This window comes from Cebidichthys violaceus, unplaced genomic scaffold (assembly GCF_023349555.1).
Source record: "Cebidichthys violaceus isolate CVI_PGR_0920_01 unplaced genomic scaffold, fCebVio1.0.p SCAF_115, whole genome shotgun sequence".
Taxonomy (NCBI): Eukaryota; Metazoa; Chordata; class Actinopteri; order Perciformes; family Stichaeidae; genus Cebidichthys; species Cebidichthys violaceus.
Genome location: NW_027176280.1, coordinates 190,243 through 199,012, shown reverse-complemented (window position 1 = coordinate 199,012; position 8,770 = coordinate 190,243).

Genomic DNA, 8,770 nt, shown 5'->3' with positions numbered 1-8,770 from the left:
TCAGAGCGTCCATGTTGTACATTTTACTCAAGTCTCTGGCTGAAGTGATGTAAATAGCCACAAAGACGGGTTAAAGGGACGATCCTGTCTGTCAACCTGTCTGTCCCCACGAGAGGACGACGTCTCACCTGTCTGTCCCACCAGAGGACGCCGTCTCACCTGTCTGTCCCCACGAGAGGACGACGTCTCACCTGTCTGTTCCCACGAGAGGACGACGTCTCACCTGTCTGTCCCCACCAGAGGACGACGTCTCACCTGTCTGTCCCCACCAGAGGACGACGTCTCACCGGTTCAGACCTCCACACACTTCTTTCTCTTCTTCAGTGACAGTAAACTGAATATCTTTATTTCACTCTGGAAACTTGCTTTTAAATATTTTCTCACATTTTAAAGTCTTAACGGCCTGAAGCTCTAAAACTGATCCAGAAATGAGACCAAACTGAACTATTCATGAAGAGAAAACAATCAGAGATGAAACTAATTTATTCCTTTTCATCTGCAGTCACGTTAGGGTTATATATTTATATCACTAATCTGCACATTAATCTATAACATATTCACTAAACACAACAGTCCCAAAACAAAAGTATTACATGTTTTTGTCCGACAATCCAAAAGCAAAAGATAAATTAAAGAAAAGCTGGAATCGGAACATTTTGTACATTTTTGATTTAAACCATAGTGAGAAATATGAGATAATGAATAAATAAAGTCAACGTATTCAGTTCACTGTGACAGAAGACAGAAGCACTGAACATTTCTTTACTTCACTGACTCCATGAAGAAAGTAGCTGCTGATCATTTTCACTTTTGTTGACTCGACGTCGAGGTTGAAAACCGTCACAATTTTCCCATCATGCCGTTCTTCGTCTCGTGCGCGTAAACGACGTGGTCACAGCTACGCGTTCCCCTCTGGAGGGCCGGGTGCAGTTTCCACCATTTTGTTTACACTCTGGATTCCTCGGACCAGGTTTTGGGACTGCCCCGTGTGTGTGTGTGTGTGTGTGTGTGTGTGTGTGTGTGTGTGTGTGTGTGTGTGTGTGTGTGTGTGTGTGTGTGTGTGTGTGTGTGTGTGTGTGTGTGTGTGTGTGTGTGTGTGTGTGTGTGTGTGTGTGTGTGTCAGAACCCCCGACGGAGGCCGGCGCTCCTCCTCTGAAGGAATCCAGTTCCGTTGACTATCTGAAGAGTGAACGTGTAAAAAGAGAAGCGGCAACTTGTGTTCCTCTCTACGATGTTGCTGCTAACTGTTCGTGACGACTAGCTCATTTCTAACCATGTCAGCACTCATGGATGTGTATTGAGTTTCTAATTCTTTGGTTTGTGTCCCTGATGTGAATGTGTTGGGTCCATAGAGTGAGTAGTGTTGGAGTTGTTTGGATGTCTGCTACATATAGTGTAAGCATTGTGACTGCAAATAAACCTCATTGATTTTTACACCGCTGCTGTTCTTTGTTTGTCCAAGTCGCTTTGAAAGGACCTGAATCACCTGGTCAGGTGTTGAATCACCTAACCAGGTGTTTGTTTCAGGTCTGTTACAAAGAGCCTCCGTGAAGCTGTTCGGTGTTGCTGCACAGATTGAGAGACGAGATGTGAAGAGGACATTCTACTTTGTTCTTGTTTCAAACAACCAGCGACTCATGAAGTCATCTGGTCCTCGTCTCAGCTTGGTTTGTTTCTATAGAAGCTTCCATGTGGTGTAAAAACGAGATGATCTACAGACTGTAGTCAACGTCGGCTGTGAAAGATTTTACATTATAAGAAAACAGATTGACTATGGTTTGATTGAACTAACTAGCACTGGATACGAGTTAAACACTAGTAGCTTTTTGTTTGTGATAAACAGATTAAAAAAAAAATTTCATTTGAGATCTGACTAAAACATTTAATAAGTAACACCTAAGTCAGTATTGCTGCTATACTATACTATGACTTTTTTGGACATGCTGTATTATGACTTTTTTGGACTTACTATACTATGATTTTTTTGGACATACTATACTACGACTCTTTTGGACATGCTGTATTATGACTTTTTTGGACATACTATATGACTTTTTTGGACATACTATACTATGACCTTTTTGGACATACTATACTATGACGTTTTTGGACATGCTGTACTATGACTTTTTTGGACTTACTACACTATGACTTTTTTGGACATGCTGTACTATGACTTTTTTGGACTTACTATACTATGACTTTTTTTACTTTTTTGGACATACTATACTATAACTTTTTTTTGATATGCTATACTATAAATCTTTTGGACATGCTATACTATGACTTTCTTTTACATACTATACTATGATTTTTTTTTTAACTTTTTTTGACATACTATATTATGACTTTTTTGAACATACTATACTATGACTTTTTTCGACATTATACTATGACTTTCTTTGACATACTATACGATGATTTTTTAAACTTTTTTGGACATACTATACTATGACCTTTTTAGACATACTATACTATGACTTTTTTCGACATGCTATACTATGACTTTTTATAACATGCTATACTATGACTTTTTTTACTTTTTTGGACATACTATATTATGACCTTTTTGGACATACTATACTATGACTTTTTTGGACATACTATACTATGACCTTTTTGGACATGCTATACTATGACTTTTTTGGACATACTATACTATGACCTTTTTGGACATGCTGTATTATTACTTTTTGGACATACTATACTATGACTTTTTTGGACATGCTGTATTATGACTTTTTTGGACTTACTATACTATGATTTTTTTGGACATACTATACTATGACTCTTTTGGACATGCTGTACTATGACTTTTTTGGACATACTATACTATGACTTTTTTGGACATGCTGTATTATGACTTTTTTGGACTTACTATACTATGATTTTTTTGGACATACTATACTATGACTCTTTTGGACATGCTGTATTATGACTTTTTTGGACATACTATATGACTTTTTTGGACATACTATACTATGACCTTTTTGGACATACTATACTATGACGTTTTTGGACATACTATACTATGATCTTTTTGGACATACTATACTGACTTTTTTCGACATGCTATACTATGACTTTTTTTCGACATACTATACTACGACTTTTTTGGACATGCTATATTATGACTTTTTTGGACATACTGTACTATGACTTTTTTGGACATGCTGTACTATGACTTTTTTGGACTTACTACACTATGACTTTTTTGGACATGCTGTACTATGACTTTTTTGGACTTACTATACTGTGACTTTTTTTTACTTTTTTGGACATACTATACTATAACTTTTTTTTGACATGCTATACTATAAATCTTTTGGACATGCTATACTATGACTTTCTTTTACATACTATACTATGATTTTTTTTTTACTTTTTTTGACATACTATATTATGACTTTTTTGGACATACTATACTATGACTTTTTTCGACATATTATACTATGACTTTCTTTGACATACTATACGATGATTTTTTTAACTTTTTTGGACATACTATACTATGACTTTTTTCGACATGCTATACTATGACTTTTTATAACATGCTATACTATGACTTTTTTTACTTTTTTGGACATACTATATTATGACCTTTTTGGACATACTATACTATGACTCTTGGACATACTATACTATGATTTTTTTTGGACATACTATACTATGACTTTTTTGGACATACTATACTATGACCTTTTTGGACATGCTATACTATGACTTTTTTGGACATACTATATGATGACTTTTTTGGACATGCTGTATTATTACTTTTTTGGACATACTATACTATGACTTTTGGACATGCTGTATTATGACTTTTTTGGACTTACTATACTATGACTTTTTTGGACATACTATACTATGACTCTTTTGGACATGCTGTACTATGACTTTATTGGACATACTATACTATGACTTTTTTGGACATGCTGTATTATGACTTTTTTGGACTTACTATACTATGATTTTTTTGGACATACTATACTATGACTCTTTTGGACATACTATACTATGACGTTTTTGGACATGCTGTACTATGACTTTTTTGGACTTACTACACTATGACTTTTTTGGACATGCTGTACTATGACTTTTTTGGACTTACTATACTATGACTTTTTTTACTTTTTTGGACATACTATACTATAACTTTTTTTTGACATGCTATACTATAAATCTTTTGGACATGCTATACTATGACTTTCTTTTACATACTATACTATGATTTTTTTTTAACTTTTTTTGACATACTATATTATGACTTTTTTGGACATACTATACTATGACTTTTTTCGACATATTATACTATGACTTTCTTTGACATACTATACGATGATTTTTTAAACTTTTTTGGACATACTATACTATGACCTTTTTAGACATACTATACTATGACTTTTTTCGACATGCTATACTATGACTTTTTATAACATGCTATACTATGACTTTTTTTACTTTTTTGGACATACTATATTATGACCTTTTTGGACATACTATACTATGACTCTTTTGGACATACTATACTATGATTTTTTTGGACACACTATACTATGACCTTTTTTGACATACTATACTATGACTTTTTTGGACATACTATACTATGACCTTTTTGGACATGCTATACTATGACTTTTTTGGACATACTATACGATGACTTTTTTGGACATGCTATATTATTACTTTTTTGGACATACTATACTATGACTTTTTTGGACATGCTGTATTATGACTTTTTTGGACTTACTATACTATGACTTTTTTGGACATACTATACAATGACTCTTTTGGACATGCTGTACTATGACTTTTTTGGACATACTATACTATGACTTTTTTGGACATGCTGTATTATGACTTTTTTGTACTTACTATACTATGATTTTTTTGGACATACTATACTATGACCTTTTTGGACATGCTGTATTATGACTTTTTTGGACATACTATATGACTTTTTTGGACATACTATACTATGACCTTTTTGGACATACTATACTATGACGTTTTTGGACATACTATACTATGATCTTTTTGGACATACTATACTGACTTATTTCGACATACTATACTATGACTTTTTTCGACATGCTATACTATGACTTTTTTTCGACATACTATACTACGACTTTTTTGGACATGCTATATTATGACTTTTTTGGACATACTGTACTATGACTTTTTTGGACATGCTGTACTATGACTTTTTTGGACTTACTACACTATGACTTTTTTCGACATGCTATACTATGACTTTTTATAACATGCTATACTATGACTTTTTTTACTTTTTTGGACATACTATATTATGACCTTTTTGGACATACTATACTATGACTCTTTTGGACATACTATACTATGATTTTTTTGGACATACTATACTATGACCTTTTTTGACATACTATACTATGACTTTTTTGGACATACTATACTATGACCTTTTTGGACATGCTATACTATGACTTTTTTGGACATACTATACGATGACTTTTTTGGACATGCTGTATTATTACTTTTTTGGACATACTATACTATGACTTTTTTGGACATACTATACTATGACTCTTTTGGACATACTATACTATGATTTTTTTGGACATACTATACTATGACCTTTTTTGACATACTATACTATGACTTTTTTGGACATACTATGCTATGACCTTTTTGGACATGCTATACTATGACTTTTTTGGACATACTATACGATGACTTTTTTGGACATGCTATATTATTACTTTTTTGGACATACTATACTATGACTTTTTTGGACATGCTGTATTATGACTTTTTTGGACTTACTATACTATGACTTTTTTGGACATACTATACAATGACTCTTTTGGACATGCTGTACTATGACTTTTTTGGACATACTATACTATGACTTTTTTGGACATGCTGTATTATGACTTTTTTGTACTTACTATACTATGATTTTTTTGGACATACTATACTATGACCTTTTTGGACATGCTGTATTATGACTTTTTTGGACATACTATATGACTTTTTTGGACATACTATACTATGACCTTTTTGGACATACTATACTATGACGTTTTTGGACATACTATACTATGATCTTTTTGGACATACTATACTGACTTATTTCGACATACTATACTATGACTTTTTTCGACATGCTATACTATGACTTTTTTTCGACATACTATACTACGACTTTTTTGGACATGCTATATTATGACTTTTTTGGACATACTGTACTATGACTTTTTTGGACATGCTGTACTATGACTTTTTTGGACTTACTACACTATGACTTTTTTCGACATGCTATACTATGACTTTTTATAACATGCTATACTATGACTTTTTTTACTTTTTTGGACATACTATATTATGACCTTTTTGGACATACTATACTATGACTCTTTTGGACATACTATACTATGATTTTTTTGGACATACTATACTATGACCTTTTTTGACATACTATACTATGACTTTTTTGGACATACTATACTATGACCTTTTTGGACATGCTATACTATGACTTTTTTGGACATACTATACGATGACTTTTTTGGACATGCTGTATTATTACTTTTTTGGACATACTATACTATGACTTTTTTGGACATACTATACTATGACTCTTTTGGACATACTATACTATGATTTTTTTGGACATACTATACTATGACCTTTTTTGACATACTATACTATGACTTTTTTGGACATACTATGCTATGACCTTTTTGGACATGCTATACTATGACTTTTTTGGACATACTATACGATGACTTTTTTGGACATGCTGTATTATTACTTTTTTGGACATACTATACTATGACCTTTTTGGACATACTATACTATGACTCTTTTGGACATACTATACTATGATTTTTTTGGACACACTATACTATGACCTTTTTTGACATACTATACTATGACTTTTTTGGACATACTATACTATGACCTTTTTGGACATGCTATACTATGACTTTTTTGGACATGCTGTATTATGACTTTTTTGGACTTACTATACTATGACTTTTTTGGACATACTATACAATGACTCTTTTGGACATGCTGTACTATGACTTTTTTGGACATACTATACTATGACTTTTTTGGACATGCTGTATTATGACTTTTTTGTACTTACTATACTATGATTTTTTTGGACATACTATACTATGACCTTTTTGGACATGCTGTATTATGACTTTTTTGGACATACTATATGACTTTTTTGGACATACTATACTATGACCTTTTTGGACATACTATACTATGACGTTTTTGGACATACTATACTATGATCTTTTTGGACATACTATACTGACTTATTTCGACATACTATACTATGACTTTTTTCGACATGCTATACTATGACTTTTTTTCGACATACTATACTACGACTTTTTTGGACATGCTATATTATGACTTTTTTGGACATACTGTACTATGACTTTTTTGGACATGCTGTACTATGACTTTTTTGGACTTACTACACTATGACTTTTTTCGACATGCTATACTATGACTTTTTATAACATGCTATACTATGACTTTTTTTACTTTTTTGGACATACTATATTATGACCTTTTTGGACATACTATACTATGACTCTTTTGGACATACTATACTATGATTTTTTTGGACATACTATACTATGACCTTTTTTGACATACTATACTATGACTTTTTTGGACATACTATACTATGACCTTTTTGGACATGCTATACTATGACTTTTTTGGACATACTATACGATGACTTTTTTGGACATGCTGTATTATTACTTTTTTGGACATACTATACTATGACTTTTTTGGACATACTATACTATGACTCTTTTGGACATACTATACTATGATTTTTTTGGACATACTATACTATGACCTTTTTTGACATACTATACTATGACTTTTTTGGACATACTATGCTATGACCTTTTTGGACATGCTATACTATGACTTTTTTGGACATACTATACGATGACTTTTTTGGACATGCTGTATTATTACTTTTTTGGACATACTATACTATGACTTTTTTGGACATGCTGTATTATGACTTTTTTGGACTTACTATACTATGACTTTTTTGGACATACTATACTATGACTCTTTTGGACATGCTGTACTATGACTTTTTTGGACATACTATACTATGACTTTTTTGGACATGCTGTATTATGACTTTTTTGGACTTACTATACTATGATTTTTTTGGACATACTATACTATGACTCTTTTGGACATGCTGTATTATGACTTTTTTGGACATACTATACTATGACCTTTTTGGACATACTATACTATGACGTTTTTGGACATACTATACTATGATCTTTTTGGACATACTATACTGACTTATTTCGACATACTATACTATGACTTTTTTTGACATGCTATACTATGACTTTTTTTGGACATACTATACTACGACTTTTTTGGACATGCTATATTATGACTTTTTTGGACATACTGTACTATGACTTTTTTGGACATGCTGTACTATGACTTTTTTGGACTTACTACACTATGACTTTTTTGGACATGCTGTACTATGACTTTTTTGGACTTACTATACTATGACTTTTTTTTACTTTTTTGGACATACTATACTATAACTTTTTTTTGACATGCTATACTATAAATCTTTTGGACATGCTATACTATGACTTTCTTTTACATACTATACTATGATTTTTTTTTTACTTTTTTTGACATACTATATTATGACTTTTGGACATACTATACTATGATTTTTTTCGACATATTATACTATGAC